Below are 24,451 nucleotides of genomic sequence, written 5' to 3'. Positions count from 1 at the left end.
CTTAGCTCATTTAACCTAAAAAGTGTTAACCCTTAAGGTTTTGGGTAACATTAAGATATCCAAAAATGTTCCAGGTACATAGGATAAGAAGGAGAAGAAAAAGAGACCAGAAAGACAGAAGATCTACATAAAAATACTTTCCAGGATGATCCCAGTCACTCCCACTACAATTGCAGTCACTCCCAGTATGAGCTGTTGCACCCAGTCACTCCCAGTATGGTTCCTGTCACTCCCAAATCCTCCCAGCATGATTCCAGTCATGGCCAGAGTGACTCCCTGGCACTCCCAGGATGGGCCCAGTTGCTCCCAGTCACCTCCACCATGGTTCCAGTCCTAGCCAGCCCCTTTTCAGTCACTTCCAGTATGATACCAGTTAGTTCCACTAGGATCCCAATATGACCCCAGCATGGGCACAGCTGCTCCCAGGATTATCCAGTGTGGTTCCAGTTGCTCCCATTTACCTGCACTGTGGTTTCAGTCTCTCCCAGTCTATCCCAGTTGCTCCTAGTCACTCCTCAGGTGCTTCCAGGCTGATCCCAGTTGCTCCCAGCCACTCCCAGTCACCCTGAGGGCAGTCCCAGTTGCTGCCAGTATGGTCCCAGTCTTGCCCAGCTGCTCCCACTGTGATCCCAGTAGGATGCCAATTGCCCTCATCATAGTTCCAGGTACTCCCTGTTCCTCCCAGTGTGATTCCAGTTGCACCCAGTTGCCCCTAGTATAGTCCCAGTCCCTGCCCAGATGATCCCAGCCCCTCCCAGCATGGTCCCAGTCATGCCCAGTTGCCCCCAGTGCAGACTCAGTCACTCCCAGTTGTTCCCAGTTGTCTCCAGCATGGGGTCCCAGTTGTCCCTTGCACAGTTCCCATTGTTCCCAGTGTATTCCCAGTCATCCCCAGTATGGTCACAGACACTCCCAGTATATCCCAGTTGCATTAAGCATGTCCATGTTAATTCCCAGACACTCCTAGCAATCCTAGTCAAGTGCTTGTTTTCCACTATGATCTCAGGCCCAGTATATCCCAGTCGAGCTGGGATTCAGTCCCTGAATTCACAGCCCCCATCCGTGGGATCATCACCCCCCTCCCACAGGTGTCCAGGAAGGGGGAGCTCAGCCCAGATATCCTGCGGGGAGTCCCTGGGTTGGGTTTTTGGGGGTGATGATTGAAGAATGAAGAACTCCAAAGCTGAGAAGAAAATGCCCTTTGGGGGACATTGGGGGTTCCCAGTGGCAGCTGCTGGCAGAGGCAGCCTGGAGGAGCAGAGCCCTGTGTCCCCCAGGACCCCAAAGTGGGGAGCCCAGAGAAGGGGAGCACCATGATTTGCGGGACCTTCAATTGCCTGGAGAGGGGTAGGGGGGTATCCATGGAACCCCTGCACCCCCAAGAAGAGAATAAGCGGAGCTGGGAGCCCAGGATCCCAAAAGCTTCCAGCATTCCTAAGTGGAGAGATGGAAACGGGGGAAACTTTTTAGACTCCCAGCAACCTGGGCAGGGCAGGGACCGAGTAGACAGGGGACCCCCATACACACGTGACCCTCAGGAGCTGGGACGGGGGGAAACCCAGAACACCAAAAGGGAGAGAACAGAACTGGGAACTCCTAGATGGCATTTTCAGGGCCGAATTTTGGGGGTGTAAAAATTTTTGTGGACCCCATGTCTTGGGTTGCAATGCAAGATGTAACCAAAATAATGTATTCTATCACCATCTGTTAAAACCTGGTAGAGCTGTTTTCTTTATCTCTTTCATCACCCATTCCCTTATAACTGGGGGATGTCTTCTGTTATTGTGCCAGCTGTTAAAACCGGGTAGGGCAGTGTTCTTCATCTCTTCCACCACCCATCCGCCCTCCAGGGGGATATCTTCTGTTAATGGGCCATTGAGTCTCACTGCATGACTGATAAAATGACATCATCCCATTGTGAGATGCTCCACCCAGGGGGAGGAGCCAAGCATTCCTGCATGGATATAAACTGAGAATCCGAACACCACAGGCAGTCTCTCTCCACTGGATTCCCAGAGGAGAGACCAGACCCACCTACAGCATTGGAACTTCAGAGGTAAGCTACAATCTTCTATGGGATCACTGCTCAAACAGAACCACATCTGTCACTCCAGGAGGACTGCAGCCACCATTTAATCGGACTGCTGCCAGCACCCTGACCAACAGGGTGTCAGGTTGCATTCTGACTCTCTCAGCAAGTTGGTTTTCCATTGGTTTTATTTCTGTACTGCTGCATTTTCATTTTAATTTCTTTAGTAAGAAACTAATATTCCTATTCCTGTATCTTTATCTGTGAGCACTTTGATTTCAAGATTATAATAATTCAGAGGGGTTGGGTTGCTTACATTTTTATATATTTCAGTGTAGGTTTCTGCCTTTGTTTGCAAACACCTTTCCTTTCAAACCAAGACACCCCAGATGCCCGGGTGACTTCTAGAGTCAGAGTTGGGTAGAGGGACCTTCAAACTCAACGTGCTCATTCCTTGTTTTCTCCCAAACCAGGATTTCCTAATCCCAAACCTTGACTAGATGGAGGAGAATGCTGCGAGGAAGAGGAAGATACTCCAGGACACCCAGGCAGGTGAGGAGAAACTCAGTGCCCCTTTCCCCCTCTCTCCTGCTCCATCTCCCAGCCCAGCCTGGCCCCCAGCTGCAGGACAACCCCGCTGCCGACGCCGCACTGCCGGGGACGCACTGGGGGGATCTCCTTCCTCTTCCCTCTGGCACAGAGGCAAATCCCATCCTCTCCTTGTCCTTCCTCCCCCAGACAAGGAGCTGAGGATGGAGACTACGGACGACAAGTCCCCGCAGCAGAACCTCATGGAAGAGGCCGTTTTGAGCAGCTCCACAGCACAGGAATCCAACAGGGAGGAAAATCCCCAGAGATCCCGCAGGAGGAGGTGCTCCAAACCCATCCCAGGGTGCTCTGAGGAGGAAAGACCCACCCTGTGCCGGGAAGGTGGCCGGAGATCCAGCCAGGGCTCTGAGCTGGTGGTCCATGACCAGGTTCAGGATGGGGAGAAGCGCTACAAGTGCTTGGAGTGTGGGAAGAGCTTCAGCCGGAGCAACTGCCTGATCTGCCACCAGATGACCCACACTGGGGAATCGGCCTACGAGTGTGGGGAATGTGGGAAGGGCTTCAGCTGGAGCTCCCAACTCATCACCCACCAGCGCATCCACACTGGGGAGAGGCCCTATGAGTGTCCTGAGTGTGGGAAGAGGTTTCACAGCAGCTCCAATCTCCTCCTGCACCAGCGGATTCACACGGATGAGAGGCCCTTCCTCTGCCCTGACTGTGGGGAGGGCTTCAAGCACAACTCCACCCTCATCACCCACCGGCGCATCCACACTGGGGAGAGGCCTTATGAGTGCCCCCAGTGTGGGAAGAGCTTCTCTGTGAGCTCTCACTTGACCAGACACCAACGGAGGCACCCGTAAGGGAAGCTCTGCAAATCCCCCAAGTGCAGGAAGAGCTTCGTGCACTGCTGAAGCTTCATCCCCCCTTGGAGGACCAACTTTGGGAAGAGACTTGGTGATCCATGTTCCCTGTGATCCATGCTGGGAAGACGCCTGTACCTTTTCCTGCCCGTGGCAATGTCATGATGTGGGATCAAAGAATGTGAGAGTGTGATCATGGCCCATTATATTCAATCCCATCTCAGGTCATAGCCAGGGGCAGGAAAAGGACTCCCTCTCTCTCACCAGAGGAGGAGAGTGTCCTTTCTTGTCAGGAGGAAATACATGTCCCGGAAGAGCCAGTCGGTGGTATTTTAGTTTTCCCTGTGAATGGTTTGTCTTATCCTTTCTGTTACCAAAATTGTTTCTGTGTCTGGTTGTTCCTTATCCCGTTGCTGTTCTCAATAAATTTTTCTTATCCCAGCCTGGGGTCTTTGCCTTTTGTGCTTTCCATGGGAGGCAGGAGGGAAGAGAGCAGTGGTGCAGTTTTAGTGGGAGCAGGAAATTGGGGAATGCCATTCCTGAAGCCCAGCCTGTGGAAACCGAGCATCCCAGCTGGTGCCAGGCCTTGTTGCCACAGCAGCAGCCTTGAGAGCGGGTCCCTGGCTGAGGGCTGTGGGAACCTCTTCCCTCTGGTGCCCAGGGACAGGAGTGGAGGGAGTGGCTGGAGCTGAGGCGGACAGGTTTAGGCTGGATGTGAGGAAAAGGTTTTTCCCGCGAGGCTGCTGGGCCACTGAACAGGCTCCCCAGGGAAGGCTCCCAGCTCCAGGGCTGTCTGAGCTCCAGCAGCGTTTGGCCAGCGCTGCCAGGCCCAGGCTGGGACTGTTGGGGTGTCCTGTGTAGGGCCAGCAGTTGGACTGGAGGATCCCCATGGCTCCCTCCCAACTCAGCCAATTCTGTGGCTCTGGGATCCCATGAGCCTGGGAATGGGACTGCAAGTGGTTGCCATTGCAATGGACTCTGGCTCCAGGCCTGAGCTGGTGTACATGGCAACCACCCCTGGCATGGGGTCTCCATGGAGCTGCCAAGGGACTGACCGTAGCAACAGGGGGCTGTGCTTGTTGCCATGGAAACAGAGCATAGCAACAGGGCTGTGACTGTTGCCATGGAAACAAACCATAGAAACAGGTAGTGGTGATGGTTGCCTACCAAGGATCAGATATGTTGCAGGCCCTCAGAGGGGCTCCATGGGGACATTCCAAAGTTCTCCAGGTTGTTCAGGAGCTGGAATGTCACAGGCAAAGACAGGGACTCCACAGAGACAACAGGGTTTTCTGGGGATGCTGAAGAGCCGTGTGGTCAGATGCAGTCACAGCAATTCCATGGTGACATCCCAGGGACCTTGGGCTGCAAAGGCACCGCTCTGTCACAGGCACTCACGGGGGCTCCACAGTGACATCCCAGGAGTCCCCAGGCTGCCAAAGAGCTGAGACGTCACAGACAGTCCCGGGGCTTTGTTTCATGGGCAGAGTGGGAGCTTCAGGCAAAGGCTTTATTTCTTTATCGGGGAAAGTCCTGCTGAGTCATGAGATGGAGAAATGACACCCAGCAGCCACCAGGGATCCTCAAACCCCTCCAGGTCACCTAGGCTTTTAAATTCCTTCTAAGAGAGGAGACTGGGAGCAGGTGGATTCAATCCCAGCCCCAGACTTTGTCAAAGGTTTATGTGTAAGAGACTAGACTGGTGGAACTGAAGCATAATACAATTTGTCCCACAGGATTAACAATGGAATATGAGACATATTTCTATAAATACAGCTATGACTGTTTCGGATCATGATTAGACAGAAAAAATTATTTTCACCAGAGAGTAAGTTAAAACAAAAGAGTGATTTACTCCACAGTTTAAGAGATGTAAGAATTATTAGACTGTGGTGCTTCAGGAAGCAATTTTGACGTAAACAGGGCCTTGCTGGAGTTGTTTGAGCCCATTCCAGGAACAGCCTCCTGCTCCAGCAGGAACTGCCTTTCCTGTGCCATGGCCAGGGCAGATCCCACTGTAGGAAAAGCCCCAGGCCACCCCAGCCCAGGGAAGGGCTCAGGAACAAGTGCAGAGTACCGTGCTGGGAGCTGTGCCAGGGACAGCCTGAGGCACCAAAGGCACCTTGGCAGCAGCAACTGCTTCCAGAGCATGGCCAGAAGGCTCCCTTGGCACCCCGGCCTGGTGGCCAGCACTGCAGAGCTGCTGCTTCAGGGCTCATTTCTGGCTGGGCTCTGAAAAGCCACTTCTGCTCCAGGAGCCTGACAAGCAATTGGCCCCAGAACCCTGGGGACAAGATAATAATGAAACAACTCTTCATGCCATCAGAGACAAGGCAAGGGCAGAGGAAAGGAGAGAGCCAGGCCCAGGGGACATGGCTGCAATGGTGAAGGCTGTGAGGTCAGTGCCACTGCAGCAGCCTGGCTGGCCCTCAGCAGACATTCTGGCCAGGAGCGTTGTGAGGGCACCCAGCACATCAGAGAACCCACATAACAGGAATTCCATCCTTGGGGAAGGGCTTTCACTGTGTCAGGTTGCACAGAGATCCTGCTCTTGGAGCAGTCCTGGGATGGGGCATCCACTTCTCTGGAAAAACAATTGCAGTTTTGTGCCACTCTCATTGTAAAATATTTCCTCCTTCTAACAAATCTAAATCCATTCTTGTTCAGCTTAATGACATTGATCCTTTTTCTGTCACTACAACATTTGTGAGAAAATAACTTTGACCAGTGTTCCCATTTTCACAGACCATGGAGAAGACTAAAACATCTCCCAGGATGGGATTTGGAGGCCTCATCACATAAGCAGCAGGTGGAGGCTGAGGGCCCTGGGCTGTGAAGCTGAAAGGCCCTGCCAGAGGCAATTTGTGCAGCCCTTTGTCCATGGCTGCTGGCCCTGGGCCTGAGGCCAGCAGGGGACAAGTGACCCTGGCAGCCCTGGGGCCTCATTGCCTCCTTGTCCCTGCTCAACAGCCTGGCAGGGGCCGCCCCATGGTGCTGCCCTTGGCATTGCACATCCCCACATGCCAGTGCCCCGGCAAGAGCCCTGAGCAATGAGGGAGGGACAGCATCTGCCTTGCCAGGGGCTGGGGCTCAGCCCTTGGCCCTTGGCATTCCTGAAACACATCCAGCTTTGCTCAGCACCACAGACACCTTTCCCTTGCTTGTCCCCAGCTGCCATCAGGGCCTCCAGTCTTCTGCTCTACCTGGAACCCGGGGACACTTTCTCACTCGTGTCTCTCATTTCAACTACAAGAAACTTCAGTGTTTCAATCTAACTTGGAGTTCTTGAGAAGGTTTTGGAGCACACTCTGAGGGACTGAGTGTGATGCAAAGAGCCCCAAAAGCCCGAGAGGGTGATGAAAGTGCTGGAGCTGTGTCTGTGCTGCTGAGCTGGGCTGGGCTCCTGGCCCAGAGGCAGCTCCTGGCAAGGGCAGCGCTGCAGAGAGACAGCTCTGGCCAGGAGCAGCTCCTGAGCACAGCCCAGCAGGGCTGGGGCCCTGCCAGGGCATCTCAGGGACACGAGCAGGCCCAGACAGAGCTCCCAGGGGCTCAGCACTGGCAGGGGCTGTGGGATGTGCCAGAGGGGGCTGTGTCACAGCAGCACCTCTGTGGCTGTGTCCTGGAGCCCCAGAACAGCTGTGATGTGAGACAGGGGCTGTGTGACAGCTCCGAGTGGATTGTGTGAGGTCACAGATGGGGCTGTGACATCACAGGGCTTGTTGTGTGAGGTCACTGAGCAGCTACGGCATCAGAGGGGATTCTGTGACATCATAGAGCAGGCTGTGACATCACAGTGTGGGATGGGTGATATCACTTAGTGGGCTGTGAGGTTGAATGCATGACATCACAGAGTGGGTTGTGACATCACAGAGTTTCTGTATGACATCACAGAGCCACCACAGGGTGGGCTGTGACATTACTGAGTGGGCTGTGAGGTCACAGAGCAGACACCACAATCTCAGAGGGCAGTTCTGTGACAACAGACAGCAGGTTGTGACATCACAGTGTTCCTTGGGACATCACAGAGAAGAGTGTGTGACATCACAGAGAAGGCTGTATGACATCAGAAAGTGGATTCTGCCATCTCAGAGGGACTGGGACATCACAGACCAAGCTGGGACATCACAGAATGGCTCTGGGACATCCCAAGGGCTGTGGGGCCTGGGACAGGGGGACAGGGACCCCCCAGCAGTGTCCCCGTGTCCCCCAGGGCCAGAGCCTGGGCCAGGGCTCCTTCACCCTGTCACCAACGAGGGCTTGAGAGCGCTTAAAAAATCCCCAGCAAGGGAGCAGCAAAAAACAGATTTAACATTACGCACCAGCAGCACAAAGTTCCTTGGCAAGAGTCACTCTGCTCCCGAGTGGACACTTCAGGCACAGGAAGGAAACAAAGCAACAACAAAACCAAACAAAATCCAGGCAATTCAACCAGAAATTAACCCAGAACTGTCCGTGTGTGTGTTTGAGCTTAACAGAGCTCAAACTTAACAGGACTTTACTTATACCTTAATTTATACCTCAAACATCACAATTTAGCAAAAGCACTTAACAGTATTTAAGCTAACTTATAACATATGACTTCAGGATTTAACAGTGGAATAATACTTAACAATATTCAACTTAGTTTACTGTTGTTGTCAGAGGCACTGAGAGTGTGCCCTTATCTCTGATACCTGGCTCTGATATCCAAGAAAACTCTGAATTTCATATAACACCCTGAAAAAAACTGTTAAATAGAAAACTTAGGAGTGTGTGTAGATTAGAGAGATTTCTTATGTCACTGCATGAAAAAGTTCAAGTTTGGAGTTTAAACTTTTTTAGAAAATAGAGGACAAGATGGAGGATTCAAGGTGTTGTCTATTTTCCTTCTTTCTTCTTCATCTTCTTCTTCTAGAGATTTTTGGGTAGTAGTAAGTGATTGCATAAAGAATGCTGCAGTGCAGCACACAGGTGTTGGATCATTGGGTCACTAAGAAAAATAATTTACTTGGCATTTGTTAATTGGGTAAATGAACATATAAAAATCCTTGAAGAAGATCTTTGTTAGTCATTTTGCACCTTTCTATCTTAGTGCACATAGCTGCTTGTAGCTCCTTGTACCCTGTATACATGTCATGGAGATAAAAGAAGAATAAACAACCAAGTCCAAACAAGAGAAAACTGCCTCTCTCTCGTCAATCTTCAGTCCAAGGAGGAAAAAGAACCCAACCACAAGTGTCCCATCAGGACACCAGGGTCACACTGCACCACTGCAGATGGGAGCAAACCCTCGTGAACTGCGTGCCTTACAAATCTGCTAAACCCATGTCACACATCCCTGAATTTAGACATTTAAAATATATACACTTATCCATAGATACCTTTTCATCAGCAGTATGTGCTATAAAACACACAAGAAAAAAGGGTCAGGATGCCATTGCACACTGGCAGTCAGCCTTTGCTGTTTTGAGCATCCCTCATAGCATCAAAACAACACACATCTCACAGAAAACAAAACATTTCCTACAGCCCTGGAGTGTAACACACCACACTGGCGTTCCTCAAATAACAATAAAACAGGCCATTGTGGAAAGAGCACATGGCACTTTAACAGGAATTATTGAAAAACAAGAGGGAGGAATGTGTGGTGGGACCCCAGAAAGCAAAGTAGCTAAGGCTGTTCATACAATAAATCATTTAGCAGTATCAGAAGATCCCCAAACCCAGGCTCGACTGAACCCCGCAATTCTAACACAAGTGAAAGACTTAGCAATGTGAGCTCTAACAAGAATTACCAACTTGTCAGTGCCAACCCAAAGCTATTCAAGTAGAAGACAAAACCCCCATGAGCTCTATATACAATTCATAGAATGTCTGCAGGATGCTATGGAAAAGCAAATCGCAAACAGTGAAGCAAGGGGTCAATTAATGCTACAATTGGCACGAGACAATGCAAACCAAGACTGTAGAAAAATTATAGCTGCATTACCTCAAGAGAATCCATCTCTGGAGGAGATGATTACAGCATGTGCTAAGGTTGGGACTGGATCTCATCACATGGATATGCTAGCCAATTCTATTACAGCTGCTGTTAAACTCACACCCCATTGCTACAAGTGTGGACAACAAGGCCATGGGAAAATAAACTGTCCACACAAGCCCATTCCACAGGGGACAGCTCAGGGACAAAGAAGTGATAATGCAAGCTGCAACCGATATGAAAGAGTCAAACATACAGCCAAAGGACACAAACAACACCTTTCTGACAGTACCTCTACGGATGTGATGGAGCAGATTGAAGAAGAGTAACCAGAACAACTTATTCACCATGAAAATCAGACTCTTGAAAAGACAGTTCATTTAAAAACTGTTTGTTTACAAATTGTTTTTCTGCTAAGCTGGGTTTTTCTCACGGTTCTAAATGCTGAAGGTTTTTTGTCTCTTGTTTATAGAGTTCAGGTATAATCTCAGTTCTAAACAGTTTCTTGTTTTTTAATGTTAAGTTGTAGCTTTTAACTATAAGTAGTTAACCTGTGGCATGTTAGCTTGAAGGATTGTGATCCTGTCTGCCAGCTCCTGGAAGTGAGTGTTCCAAACTCAGTTTAGTACACAAAGCATATTGCTAGCTGAAGAGAATTAATTGTGTCAAATTAATTAGAAAACTTCATTCAAATTAAACCCATGCTGTCCCTATTATCATGTCTGCAAAGGGCCCTTGCAGATAGGATAACAGAGAGCATTTTATATTTTTTAATTTAACCAAAAAGGGTGAATTGTCACAGTATGGTCACAGTACAGCTGGTCAGGACTGGACAAAGTAAATCTAGATGTAACACAAATCTAATTTAGCAGTAAATCTACTTTAGCCATAACACAAATCTAATTTAGCGAGCCTAATTCATGTCTAAACCACTGCACACCACTGGCCAAGATGCAGGGCAGGGAGAGAAGTATCAGCCAATGGCTGTCTAGCCTGGGAAATTTGAATTTGGTATTCAAGTGAGTTCTGAATAATAAATGAGGCTGTTTTGTCTGATGAGCAACTGGAGCACGAGTCATGGATTTTGTCTCCCCACCCACGACCAGCACGCTACAGATACACCTTGGGCAGTACAAGAGCCTGGCCAGGGCTACACCCAAGATGGACCAGAAATGGTCACAAAAATGGACAACTCATCACGAGGTCTCACATTTTTAGAAGTTTAGGTCCAACCTCATATTGGGGTTCATTGTCCAATGACAGCTTCAGATGATGAAGTCCCATCCTTCTTGTTTTCTCTCTTCAGTCCACCCTTGGTTTTGCTTTTGGCCTGGAACTTGTAACAATTGTCCTTGGTATCAAGCTAGAAAAGGAATTGTTTTGTCTACCTACACTGTGAAGAGAGCTCACTAACACTTAATAGGAAGTTCAAAACTACAAACCTAGGCAGCATAGAATATGAAAAATATGAAAGCTAAAACTTAAGGAATCACACCCTGAGAGGCTGTGGAATTAAATAATTTTGGAGAGGGATTGAGTAGAATTCAGTGGCATTGAGTGGTTTTGAGATGACAGATCGAACCATCTCATCTCTTTGAATGCCAAGATATGGAGACAACTCCACCAAATAAGTCCACAACTCCCAAAAACTCCCAAGTATCTCCCAGATTCCCTTGAAGCACTAGTAAAATGTGAAGCTTTAGATGCCTTTGATGAATTTGTTGATTTTTACCATTATTTGTTGGTTTTAAATGGATGAGGATGAATCAAAAGATGATTGAAACCGAAATAAAATGACCACCAGCCCAGTGTGTTCCCAACACAGATCACTGGGAACGTGGGTCATCAGGGCTCTGCCCAACGTGGGTCCTCTGATGGGGGATGGAGCTGGGGCAGCGCACGAAGCTCTTCCTGCACTTGGGGCACTCGCAGGGCTTCCCTTACCAGTGCCTCTGTTGGTGTCTGGTCAAGTGAGAGCTCACAGAGAAGCTCTTCCCACATTCCCCACACTCATAAAGTCTCTCCACAGTGTGGATGCGCCGCTGGGTGATGAGGGTGGAGTTGTGCTTGAAGCCCTCCCTGCAGTCGGGGCAGCAAAAGGGCCTCTCATCCGTGTGAATCCGCTGGTGCACGAGGAGATCTGAGCTGGTCTGAAACCTCTTCCCACATTCCCCACACTTGTAGGGCCTCTCCCCAGTGTGGATCATCTGGTGGCAGATCAGGCTGTTGCTCTGGCTGAAGCTCTTCCCACATTCCAAGCACTTGTAGGGCTTCTCCCCATCCTGAAGCTGCTCATGGACCACCAGCTCAGAGCCCTGGCTGGATCTCTGGCCGCCTTCCTGGCACCGGGTGGGTCTTTCCTCCTCAGAGCACCCTGGGATGGGTTTGGAGCCCCTCCTCCTGCAGGATCTCTGCAGCTTTTCCTCCCCATCAGATTCCTGCGCTATGCTGTCACTCAAAATTGCCTCTTCCACGAGGTTCTGCTGCAGGCATTTGTCCTCCCTGGTCTCCATCCTCAGCTCCTTGTCTGGGGGAGGAAGGACAAGGAGAGGATGGGATTTGCCTCCGTGCCAGAGGGAAGGGGAAGGAGATTGCCCCAGTGCGTCCCCGGCAGGACGGCATCGGCAGCGGGGTTGTCCTGCAGCTGGGGGCCATGCTGGGCTGGGAGATGGAGCAGGAGAGAGGGGGAAAGGGGCACTGACTTCCTCCTCACCTGCCTGGGTGTCCTGGGGCATCTTCCTCTTCCTCACAGCCTCTTCCTCCATTGGCCAACGGTCTGGGAATGATAAATCCTGGTTTGGGGAGAAATACAATTCATGAGCACATTGGAATAGGGGGTTCCTCCTGCCCAAGTCCATCTCTAGAAATTACAAGCCTTCCATAAAAAGCTCCCAAACACCAAGATTCAGCCATGAAAATGCCTCCCAGGAGTTCCCCATCTCTGGTCTCTCCCCTTTGGTGTTCAGGGGTTCCCCACTGTCCCAGCTGCTGGGGGTCACACTTGTACTGAGGGTTCCCAGTTTGCTCGGTCCCTGCCCTCCTCAGGCTGCTGGGAGTGCCAAGAATCTAAAAAGTTCCCTCTATTCCATCTCCTCACTAACAGATGCTGGGAACCCTAGTGTCTCCACAAGGGGCATTTTCTGCTCAGCTTTGCAGTCCTTAATTCTTACATATCCAACCCCCCCCCCCCCCCCCCCCCCCAAAATCCAACCTAGGAATCCCCCAGGATATCTGGGTTGAGCTCCCTGTCCTGGGTCACCTGTGGGATGGGGGGTGATGATCCCATGGGTGAGGGGCTGTGAATTCTGGGAGTGCTTGACCTCATGGTTCCTTCTCCTTTCCCTGATGCTCCTTTGTCCCTCTCCTTCCTCCCTCTCCTCCCCTTCCATCCATCATCATCCTACTCCCTAATCCCACCTCCTTCTCCTTCTTCCATCCATTCTCACTCTCCTTCTTCATCCCTCCTCTTCCATCCCTCCTCCTTCTCCCCCAGGAGCAGCGACACCCTCGGTGCCCCATTCCCGAACCCCTCACAGCCCACGGCAGGAGCGGGGATGGAGCCGGGACAGGTCGGGATGGGCAGCGTGGGGCTCTCCGCTGCTCCCACCCACTGGGGACGGGGGGAACCTGGCCCAGGGAAAAGGAGAGGGAAACTGGGAAAATTGGGGGCTGCAGATCCAACCTGGGGCTGGCTGGGGACCCTGGCTGGGGACTGCCAGCCCTTGGGGCTCCTCTGGGGAGATGTGGGAGGGGGGGAACACAGAGAGGGCAGGGGGATTCCAGGAGTGGCAGCACTGGCAAGGACTGGTTTGTACTGGGGTAACTGGAACCTAACTGGGATAACTGGGAATTATTGGGAATGAGCACAAGCATGCTGCGGGCACATGGAATATACTGGGAGTGTCTGTGACCACACGGGGGGATTGAAATCATGCTTGCAAAAACGGGAACCATGCTGGGGACAAGTGGGAGTGACTGGGAGTGACTGGGTCTGCACTGGGAGCAACTGGGAATGACTGGAACTGTGCTGGGAGGGGCTGGGATCATTCAGGGAGGGACTGTGACTATACTGGGAGCAACTGGGTGCAACTGGAATCACACTGGGAGGAACAGGCAGCAACTGGAACCATGCTAAGGGCAACTGGCATCCTACTGGGATCACAGTGGGAGCAGCTGGGCCATGCTGGGCAAGACTGGGACCATACTGGCAGCAACTGGGACTGCACTCAGGGTGACTGGGAGTGGCTGGGAGCAACTGGGATCAGGCTGGAAGCACCTGAGGAGTGACTAGGAGCAACTGGGATAGACTGGGAGAGACTGAAACCACAGTGCAGGTAAATGGGAGCAACTGGAACCACACTGGATAATCCTGGGAGCAGCTGTGACCATGATGGGGTCATACTGGGATCCTACTGGAACTAGCTGGGATCATACTGGAAGTGACTGAAAAGGGGCTGGCTGTGGAGGCTAGCTTTAGAGCAAGCTGCAGGCCCCATGGCCTGCCAGACCTGCCTGAGAAGCTAACCTGGGAATTTCATGGGAGGATTCAAAACAATCCTCAAAGACAGAAAACAGCCTGCAGGTGCTGTTTGTCTGTTCCCGTGTTTTCCTTGCAGGAGAAAGTCAGGGGGTGGTGAACCCCACTGCCAATGATGGTAATGTAGCACTTTACTAACCAATAAGAGTTTCCTTTCTGTACTTTCCACGAACTAGTCTATATAACATGACTGAAGCAATAAACTAGAGATTCTCTCCTGTTCAGACTCCCTTGAGAGTCCGTGTCGTTCTTCCTGCCGTTCCCAATTAGAACGACAGCTGGCTGGGACTGGAACCATGCTGGAGGTGACTGGAAGCAACTGGGCCCACCCTGGGAGAGACAGGGAGTCACTCTGGCCATGACTGGAATCATACTGGGAGTATCTGGGGTACAAAACCTGGGAAAAATGGGGGAAAAAAAAGGGAAAAAGCCAGGAAATATATAGGAAATGAACAAGCAAAATTTAGGAAAAATTTGGGAAAATGGGGAAAAATTGGTACAGATCAGAGGGAAAAATCAGGAAAAAAATGTGAAAAATGAGAGAAAAATCAGGAAAAGAAAAAGGGAATTAAACCTGGAAAAAATCAGGAAAAAAATGAAAGAAATTGGGGGAAAATCAGGGAAAAAATTGGGAAAAGTCAGGGAAAAAATGGGGAAAAAAATGGGCAAAACCAGAAAAATCAGGGAAAAATTTGAGAAAAAGTTGTGGAAAAGACAAAAAATTTTGGTAAAAGAATAGGGAAAAATCAGGGGAAAATCAGGAAAATTGATAAGAAACTGGAAAAAATTGGGAAAAATTGGGAGAAAAAGGAGGGAAAAAATCAGAAAAAATCAGGAAAAAAAAGGAGGGGAAAATTGGGAAAAAACTGGGAAAAAATCAGGAAAAAATGGGGAAAAAAAAGAGTGAAAAATTAGGAAAAAAAATTGGGAAAAAATGTGAAAAATCTGAGACAAAGCGAGGAAAAGAAAGAGGAAAATAATCTGGAAAAAATCAGGAAAAATCAGGAAAAAATGGGGATAAAAAATGGGGAAAAAAAGGGAAAAATCAGGAAAAAATGGGATGAAATCCCCCTATCCCATTTTTCCATGGAATTTTAGGAATTGCCTACCTGGGAGATCGTAGAAGAATTTCCAGACCTGGGATCCAGGGAGGGGGAAAGGTGGAATTGCGGATGAGCTGCTCCAGGTTTTTGGGAAGGTTGATGGCCTGGTCCTCTTCTAGCTTCCAGAATATTGGGATAAATCCCACACCTCCTTCCAGCTGGAAATCATGGAAAAATAATGGAAAAATCATGGGAAAGCTGTGATTCAAATTCATGGAGCTTTGCCCCCAAAGCACCCATTTTTCCCACCAAAATTTCTATTTGTTTTCCCCCAAATTTCAATTTTTGGGATAATTAAATGGGGAAGATAGGGGGAAATGGAGAAAAATAGGATGGAAATGGAGGAAGAATGGGGAAAAGTTGGGGAAAACTACAAAAATATGGGGGAAAGGTGAGAAAAATGGGAGGAAAAATGGAGCAAAAATGGGGAAAAATGGAGCCAAAACGAGGGAAAAATGGGAAAAAGATTGGATAAAAATAGGGAAAAATTGGGGAAAATGGGATAGAAATGGAGGAAAAATTGGGAAAAATGGGAGAAAGAAATGGAAGAAAATTGGGATAAAATTGTGTAAAAATGACATAAAACCAGGATAAAAATTGGGAAAATAATGGGAAAAACTGGGGTAAAAATGGGAATAAAAATTGTAAAAATGAGGCGAAAATGGGGAAAAAAGGAGAACATGGGGAAAAAACTGGGGAAAAATGGAGCAAAATTAAGGTAAAATGGGGAAATGGGGAAAAAATAGATTAAAAATGGAAAAAAATGGGTAAAATAGGGAAACATGGGGAACAATTTGAGTAAAAATGGATGAAAAATAGGAAAAAATCATAAAAACTGGGAAAAAATGAAGAAAAATGAGATTAAAAAGGGGGAAATTGAGGGAAAAAGGAAAAATATGGGGAAAAAATTGGGGAAAAATAAAAAATAGGATAAAAATTGGGAAAAATGGTATGAAAATGGGATAAAAATTAGAAAAAATAGAGCAAAAATGGAAAAAAAATGGGGAAAAATGGGGAAAATTGGATAAAAATGGGGAAAAATGGGATAAAATGGAGACAAATTGTACTCTAATAGGGAATGACTGGGAGTGATTTGGCTTATCGTGGGGCACAGAGGAAACTGGAGCCACACGGGGTGAGCAACTGGGCAATGCTGGGAGCAGCCACTGCCGGCACCGGGAGCCCCGAACCCCCTTCCCGGCCATGCCGGACCCACATACCCCCGGCCCCCCGGGGCTCTGCCGCCACCGCCACCAGGACCCCCAAAAACACCTCCCGGGGACCCCCGGTGTCCCCCCGAGGGGCATCTGCAGCTCAGCTCTGGAGCCCTGCCATCCCCAAACATCCCCCCCAAAAACCCCAAACCCAGGCACCCCGGGGGTATTTGGGGCGAGCTCCCCCTCCCCGGGCACCTGCGGGATGGGGGGCGATGGTCCCGAAGGAGCTGCAGATCCAGAGAGCGGGGAGCGCACGTGGAGCCTCCTCTGCCTGCTCCAGCTCTTCCTCCTCCTGCTCCTCCTCTTCCTCCTTCTCTGTCCCTCCTCTTCCTCCTCCTCTGTCCCTCCTCTGTCCCTGTGCGTGGTTCGGAGCCCTCGGGTGAGCGGGGCTGGGCCGGGACACGATGGGAAAGGGCTGGGTCCCCCCCAAGCCGAGCTGGGGGCAGCGGAGTTTTGGGTGGAACAATGGGAACCGAGGGGGACAGGGGGAGGTGGGAGCACTGAGGGTCCCCCAGTTCACCCCAGGACCCCCAAGCCCCGTCCCAGCCCCCCCAGTTCCCCCCGCAGCCCCGGCTGAGGGGGGGCTCAGCCCAGGACCCGCCGTCGTTCGGGGCTCCCCCGAGTGCAGGAACGGGAGAGTTCCCGGCTCGGGGAGGCCCCAGCAGAGGAGGGGATCTTGTCCCTCTTCCAGGGCCTTTCAGGGTCTTCAGGCCCCTCTGAAGAGGAGTTTTTCTCTTTTTCAGGTTTTTTGGGGGGGATCCCACCACTACAGGGATGTTTTTTCCTCCCCATTTTAGGGTGTTTGTGCGGCCGTAGCCCCACAAGCCCCTTTTGAAGGGGGGATCATGACGGCTTGAAGTGACATTTTTAGGGGTGCCCCCACCCCAAGCCCCTGTAGGGGATGTTTTGTCCCCCAGGGTGGATTCTGGGGGTTCTCTCTACCATGGCCGCTTTAAGGGCCCCCGCTATTGTCAGGTCCCACTGTAACTCCTCTTAAAAGGGCAACACCACTCCCGTTGGTTCCGGCAGTGGAGCCCCGGGAGGGGTTGGGGGTCCCAGGAGGGGTTGGGGGTACCAACATCCATGGGGATCCCGTGCTGGGTGTAAACCTTCGTGAGGGGTTCCTGAGGGTTTTCAGAAGTTCTGGGTGTTTTTGGGGCCACAGTGTTTTTTGGGGAGTTCTCCAGGGGGTTTCCAGGGGTCCCGACGGGCGAATTTGGGCGATTCCAGGGATGGAATTGGGAATCTCAAGGCTGTTTTGGGGAACCTGCTGGTGATGGAGATGGGGACCCCATGCCAGGTATGAACCTTCTCAATGTCTGTATGGGGTTTTGCGGTCTTGGGGAGTTTTTGGAGCATCCAGGGATGTGTTTGGGATCAGGGAACGTTGGGGTGTCCCGGGGGGTTTGGGGGTTCTCGTCAGGTTTGGGGGTACCTGGGTGATGCAGGTGGCAGTGCTGGGGACCCCGTGCCGGGTTTGAACCTTCTCACTGCGCACGGGCAGCGTCAGTGTGTTCAGAGAGATCCTGGGGGGCCGGGGGGTCACCCCAAATCCCAGGAACCCCAAATGCTGAGGGACCCCCTGAATTGCCCTCACCACTGGATCTGCTGCAGGCAGGGGGGCACCAGCACTCGGCCCCCACCCTCCACCATCACAGGGGGGCTGTGGAAGAAATCTGGGGGTGCACGGACAGGTCGGGTGAGACCCCCAAAGTCCTGGGGGAGGGGACACAGGGGGACTCCCAGGAATTCCCGTTGTGGGGGGATGAGGGGGGATCCAGGATAAGTTTTGGGGGGCTGGGGAGGGCAGAGAACAGGGCGACCCTCTGGATGGGTTTGGGGGGAATCGGATTGGAGTTCCCAAGGCAGTGGGATGGGGAGATCTGCCCATGGAATTCCATGGGAATGGCATGGCAGTGAGATTCATCCGGGTAATTCCCATGGGAATGGGACAGCAGTGGGATCCATCTGTGGAGATGCCACGGGAATGGGATGTCTGAGATCCATCCATGGAATTTCCGTGGGAATTCTCACGTTCCCAAATTTTGCCCTCTCAAATGCTACATTCCCATATTCCCATGGGAATTCTGCCCTCCCCACCTTTACACTCCAGCGCCTCCCGCCCATATCTGACATATTTCCGGACACATTCCCTGCAGCTGTGAGCCAAGGAATTCAATAATCCCTCAGCCTGGATCTCAGGGATCCCCGTGGCGGTGCCACAGTTGCCATCACAGCCCCACAGATCCCCCAGCCCCGGCTCCCCCCGCTCAGCCCCGCTCTGGCTGTGCCACTGCTGCAGCATCTGCAGCTCCCCGCTGGCCCTGTGCCGGTGCCGCCCCTTGTGCCGCCTCTGGCTATCCCAATATCCCAGCTCTGGCTATCCCAATATCCCAGCCCTGGCTATCCCAATATCCCAACCCTGGCTATCCCAAGATCCCAGTTCTGGCTATCCCAAGATCCCAGCCCTGGCTATCCCAATATCCCAGCCCTGGCTATCCCAATATCCCAGCTCTGGCTATCCCAAGATCCCAGCCCTGGCTATCCCAATATCCCAGCCCTGGCTATCCCAATATCCCAGCTCTGGCTATCCCAATATCCCAGTTCTGGCTATCCCAAGATCCCAGCCCTGGCTATCCCAAGATCCTGGCTCGGCTCTGCCTGGCCCCGCTCGCTGCGGCGGCGCTGGAAGGGGATCCCAGCCAGGGACCCCATGGACATGGACTGCGGGAAGGCCGGGCCGGGCTCCGACAGCGCCGCGTGCAGGGAACGCAGGGAGAGGAGAACTGGGGGGACATTTGGAGATTTGGGATCGGGGGGGACACGGCTGAAGGAAAGGGGGAAAGGGGAGAGCCGGGAAGGGCATTTGGGGATGCCAGGACTAACAAGAGGGGAGGCGGGGGCTGGCTAGATGTGGCATGGCTGGAGTTCAGGGCGTTCCTGTACCCAGGAAAGGGAGCTCCAAGGGTCCCCGGTGTCCCCATTGCCAGGACAGGGCAGGGAAAGCCGGGATGGCTGGGAATACGGGTCCCGGGTGTCCTCAGTGCTGAGGAAAGGAAGGGCTGGGTGCTGGAAGAGGCAGGAATAGGGGTCCGGGAGGTAAATGGGTCAAGGAGAAGGGGGCTCTGGCGGCTGCGGGAGGCGGGATGGCCGGGAAAGGGGTGCAGGCGTTCCTGGCCGGATAAGGGGGTGCAGGGTGGGACCCATGGCCGGGAATGGGGGTTCGGTGGGATGGCGGCGCCCAGGAATGGGGGTTTAGGGGCCCCTCGGCGCTCCGGAATGGGCGATCAAAGAGTCCCGGTGCCGGGCTCCCCCTCACCTCTCCACCTCTCGCCGCCCCCCGGGAGCGCCCCCAGCCCCAGCGCTGGAGCCATCGCGCTGCTCCGCTGCGGCCCCGCCCACAGCCCCGGCCCCGCCCCCAGAGCCGCCTCCGGCCCCGCCATTGGCGCCGCTCTTTGCTGCCCGCCAGTGGCAGCCCGAGGCTGCAGTGACGTCACCGGTCGCCGGGCAGATCCCGGCCGCGCAGGGCGGGCAAGGCCAAAGCGAAAGTGCCCGAGGGAGCGCGGGGGGAGGGGACGGGGCAATTCCAGGGAATTCCCCTGGATCCCCTCCCGGGATCCCCCGGGACCCTCCTCGGCCGCGCACTGCGGGACCCCCGGGACAAACTGGGCTGAACTCCCGGGCCCTGCGCTCAAACTCTGCCTGGAACCCGCCGGCTTCGGCCCAAAGCGGGGGAAGCCCCGGGATCCGCGGATCCCATTTTTCCTGCGGCTGCGGCTCCCCAGCCCCGGCGGAGCAGGACCGGGCGCTGGGAGCCAGAGCCCCGATTCCCAATCTCCTTCTCTCTCTGCTGCTCTCTCCCTCTCCTTTGGGTGATCAGAAATCCCAGAGCGGCTGGAGAGCCCCGTGCCCAGCTCGGCTTTCCCTGGAAAGGGAGGCCTGGGGGTGCGGTGCCCCGGGATGGCCGGGAATGGGGCTCCGGGGGTCCCCGGGCTGACGGAACCGGGGGATCCAGGGGCTGGCAGGGGAGGATCCCCGGGAAAGGGGGTGCAGGGCGCTGTTGGTGCAGGAGAAGGGGGTGCAGGGGGTCCCGGAGCTGGGGAAGGAGATGCGGGGGGGTCCCAGGGCCCAGGAATGGGGATCCAAGGGGGTCCCAGGGGGGCTCCCCAAAGCCCCTCCCAGGGCACAGCAGGAGCTGGGTCAGGAGCTCTGGCAGAGACAAAAGGGGGTGAGCCCGGCATGGGGGGGACATGGGGGAGTCACAGGTGCTCCCGAGGGGGGACACGACCCCCGGGGACCCCTCCTCACCTTCTCCCGCGTACCCCAACAGAGCCCCTAAATGGATGAGCAGAGCTCGGAGACTACAGTATGAAACTTGTTCAGTGGCACAGGAGGATTTAGAATTGAGGACAGGGCAAGGGTTTAACCCAGCCTCCTGTTTGAACAGCCTGGAGAGGGGGCTGGGAAGAAACCCATGCCTGCATTGAATTGAGAGAGATCCAGACCCCGGCTGGGAGAGATTTGAGACACACCCACCTTTGGACTTTGCTGTCCACAACACCCTGTCACATAAAGGTAAAACCTTACAAAAGAAAGGACTTGTAAAGTCATGGTTTAGGATTTGTTACTTGGGTTAAGTATAGCTAGCAGCTAGCCTGATAAGTTCCCAGGCAAAAACATCTTGAGAGTGATGTGTACATTCACCATTACCAACCAGTGAACTGAGTTCCCAACCAACTGGAATTAAGCACGGTGCCTTCTGATAACCATGTAAATATAAGCCGTGTGCAATAAAGATTTGGCTATGATGGAAGAAGAAACAGGTGTCATTGTCCATCTCTACTACGACACACCCAACCAGGACATCGGGTCCTGCCGAAGCAGTGGAAAGAAGCAGCTCTGGTGGCCAAGTGGCATGGCCCATTCCAAGTGTCCCTGAGCACAGAAACAGCCCCAGCACAGCTGAACACGGGGGGATCCCTCAGCCTCGGCTCAAGGGCTCTGAAGCCCCGGAGATTTGGATTTCCCGGCTGCAGTAGGAGGATGGGAGGCTGCCCCTGAGCCTGCACTGAAGGCAAGGCAGCAGCAGCCAGGGCTCCCCAGCGGGGGAGCCCCTGGGCCTGTCCACAGATCCTCTGCTGAAATCCTCGGCCTGGGCACCCTCCTTTGGCATCTCCAGCCACTGCGGGACAATCCTGGCTGGCACTGCTGGAGCTTCAGGGCTTTCTGTGCCTGCCCTCGCCACAGCTGCTGGGGAAGGGACCGTGAGAATTCCACTCTGGCTCTCAATTACACTCACACTCTGGGCTGGCTGGGATTAGATTCTAGGAAAATATACCAAGTGTAAAATTATTTTTCATTTGATTTCTTCAGTCAGGCTTGGATTGCATTTGCCTTGGGGAAAGGAATTTTAAAGGGTTTTTCTTTTAAGGGATGTTCCACCACTCAGCAGAGATGAGCTTAACATCTCAACAGACTGGGAAGAGCCCAAAAGATTCCCACAAAGACAACGACCATCAACAAACCATCAAGGCCCAGCAGCAAACATCAACCAACATCTACCCCAGACACTGCCCCAGCACAGCTGGAGACACCTGGTCTGGAAAAGGCTGAGCAGGAAATGCAGGAGTGCAGACCTAATTAATATCAGAGGCACAGAAATCCGGGTGCAACAGGAAACCAAACAATAAGAACTCCACAACTTGGAAACAATGAACACAAAACTAATGAATTTCAGACTGTATAAAGTTTAGGAAAAATCTAGTAAAACTCACATGTCATGGAATGATTTTCTCTGCACATGCAGACTATGTGAGGTTGAAATGATTCTGTTCAGAATCAAGTAATGCGTTATTTCTCTAAAGACATTTTGGAGAGTTTTTGCTTTTCACAGTTTCAGTGAAAGGATTACACCATTAGAAGAATTTTTCATAATAATTCTACTTTTATACTGGCAGTTTTGTTTGGGCCAGGGGTGTGAGAATCAGTTTTTAGTCAGAGGAGAAGAAAAAGAAAACACTTGATTGCTTTCTTATTTTTATTTTTATGTCTGTGCATGGCTCTTAGTGATGGCAAAATTATGGTATGGATTTTTCCATGTTCACCTTTAAGCTGCATTTTGAAAAGTAGAAGAGCTTGAAAGGAGACCCTTTAAAATGTAAACAGTTAATATAAAAATGTTAAAAAAAAAAAAAAAAAAAAAAAAAAAAAAAAGCAGATGGGAGAGGGAGCCTTCCATGTGAGTCATCCCCTGGCTGCCCTGGAAGAGAAGCTTCATTCCAGGCAGCCGGGAGAAGAGCTTTAGAAATGCAAATTAACACCTCTGGGGAAAAGCCTGGACAATGTACCAGGGTCTTCCTGCCTGGGGGAGGAATTGGGCTGAATTCCTCTGCCCCTCACCCCAAGCTCTGCCTGCTGGCACAGATGGAATTTACACAGCTAAAGGCAGAGCCCATGGTGAGGATATCTGACTCTGCAGCAGAAATTGGTTAAGCTGAAAAGGAAAACTGCAAATGGACAATGCTGTGAAAACTTCACTACAAAAAATGGGGGGGAGTCATCCCACTCCCCACCTCAACTTGTGCTCTCACTTTCTATGTTATCCAAGGTGAATTAGAGCACTGGGGTTTTTTTGCTACCCCAAGTTAAGGGAAATCAGTTGGGAATCCAAGTATGTGCTGATTTAATTAGAGAAAAGCCAAAAATTGACACAGCCCTGGCTGGAGGGAGCACCCAAAAAGGGGGAAAAGATGAACAGCCACCAGAACAAGTCCTGCAACACCATGAACCAGGCCCTGGGAACCCTGACAAATTCATATCAGGAGCCAGAGAACCCATTTACCATTTCCATGGCATAATTAGATTACAGGATGTCCTCAAAATAATACCCAACCAGACAGCTCCAGTTCCTGACTTTCTTCCCAACCAATCCACTCAGATGAGGAACACAACATTTCACCAGGGGATGGGATCAGATTATCTTTTAGCAGGAAAAGGGGGCAGAGTTTGTGGAAAACTAAATGACTCAAACTGCTGTTGGCAAAGAGATCACAGAGGAAAAATGGTGAAACAGATAACAAGGAAATAAGAAAGCAGCTCGTGTACTGGTCCAAACATGGAACAGATGGGAATGGAACACATGTCCATGTTTCCCTGGCACACCATGGGTTAAACGAACACAGTTTCTCCTCTTATGTTCTACAGCAACTCTCATTTTTCACCATGCACGACACCTTGCTGAGTGCAGCTCATTCAGCAGCTGAGCAAGGGGATGCAGGGGGCAGCCAGGCCTCCTGAGCCAGAAACAGCTACAAAAGGACAGCGAATGAGGGCACTGAGAGCAATCCCAAAACCAAAGAACACCCAGGAAGAAAAAGAGTCAATGAGTGAATCTGCTTGCAGATAGGGCCAGGGACTTGCACACACGGAAGCAATGGGAAAAAGCATCAGTTTCAGAAAATGTTACTAATTGACAAGGACCGCTGCTCTGACAAAGTCCCGCTAAATCCCTGAACTTCCAGAAGAACAAAGACTTAACAGAGCCATCAATATCGGATGTTACACAAAAGTGGGGGGTACATATTAACCGGGACATGCAGGAGGCAGATCGGGAAGTCTGAACCTTCCAAGCACCTCCGCCAGTGGGGAAAGGGACAGGGACACGCGGCCCGGAAAATGAGGACAAAAATGAGGCTGCGTCCTCCAGCAACTGGAGAGAGCGCATGGCAAATGCCCCATGGCCTCTCCCTTTGGGCAGCAATAAAGTCACTTGCACACCACTCCTCTGGCTCCTTTGGGGACACAAACCTCTGGCGCCGGGAATTTTCCCGCCCAGCCCCGGGCACAGCGCAGCCACCTCCGGCCTAGCGACACGAACCGGGACGAGCCAGCGCTGCTCCGCCACCGCCTCCTGCCGAAGCCCCAGCGGGAAGGAGACCGCGGGCAGCCGCTCCCGCAGCGCCCTCAGCCCAGGGCCAACACGGGCCGGCCACGGCACAACCCACCCACCACAGCCCCCTGCCGCCCCCTCCCGGGCCTGCAGCGAGCCCCGAGCCCTCGCAGAACCGAGCGCGGCTCCCACCTGCGATGGCTGGGGCCGCCCCCGAGCTCCGCCGCCGCCTCACCGGGCTCCGGCCGCTGCCGCCGCTCCCGGGCCCGCACAGACGCTCCGGCAATGGCGGCTCTCCTGCCCCACGGC

General features: G+C 52.2%; 1 protein-coding gene across 1 annotated transcript in view; it reads left to right on the top strand.

The window, feature by feature from the left end:
* The first annotated feature begins 2,823 nt into the window (after positions 1-2,823).
* The window catches only part of LOC131582074 (zinc finger protein 586-like), a 35,045-nt gene continuing 13,417 nt past the window's right edge, over positions 2,824-24,451 (top strand). The window contains exon 1 of the mRNA XM_058844893.1: positions 2,824-2,900. The gene's annotated coding sequence lies outside the window, so the exon portion shown is untranslated. The remainder of the gene's footprint in view (positions 2,901-24,451) is intronic.

Source organism: Poecile atricapillus, chromosome 1, assembly GCF_030490865.1.
Source record: "Poecile atricapillus isolate bPoeAtr1 chromosome 1, bPoeAtr1.hap1, whole genome shotgun sequence".
Taxonomy (NCBI): domain Eukaryota; kingdom Metazoa; phylum Chordata; class Aves; order Passeriformes; family Paridae; genus Poecile; species Poecile atricapillus.
Note: the sequence above shows the minus strand (reverse complement) of the source record. Positions and strands in the feature narration are given on the sequence as shown.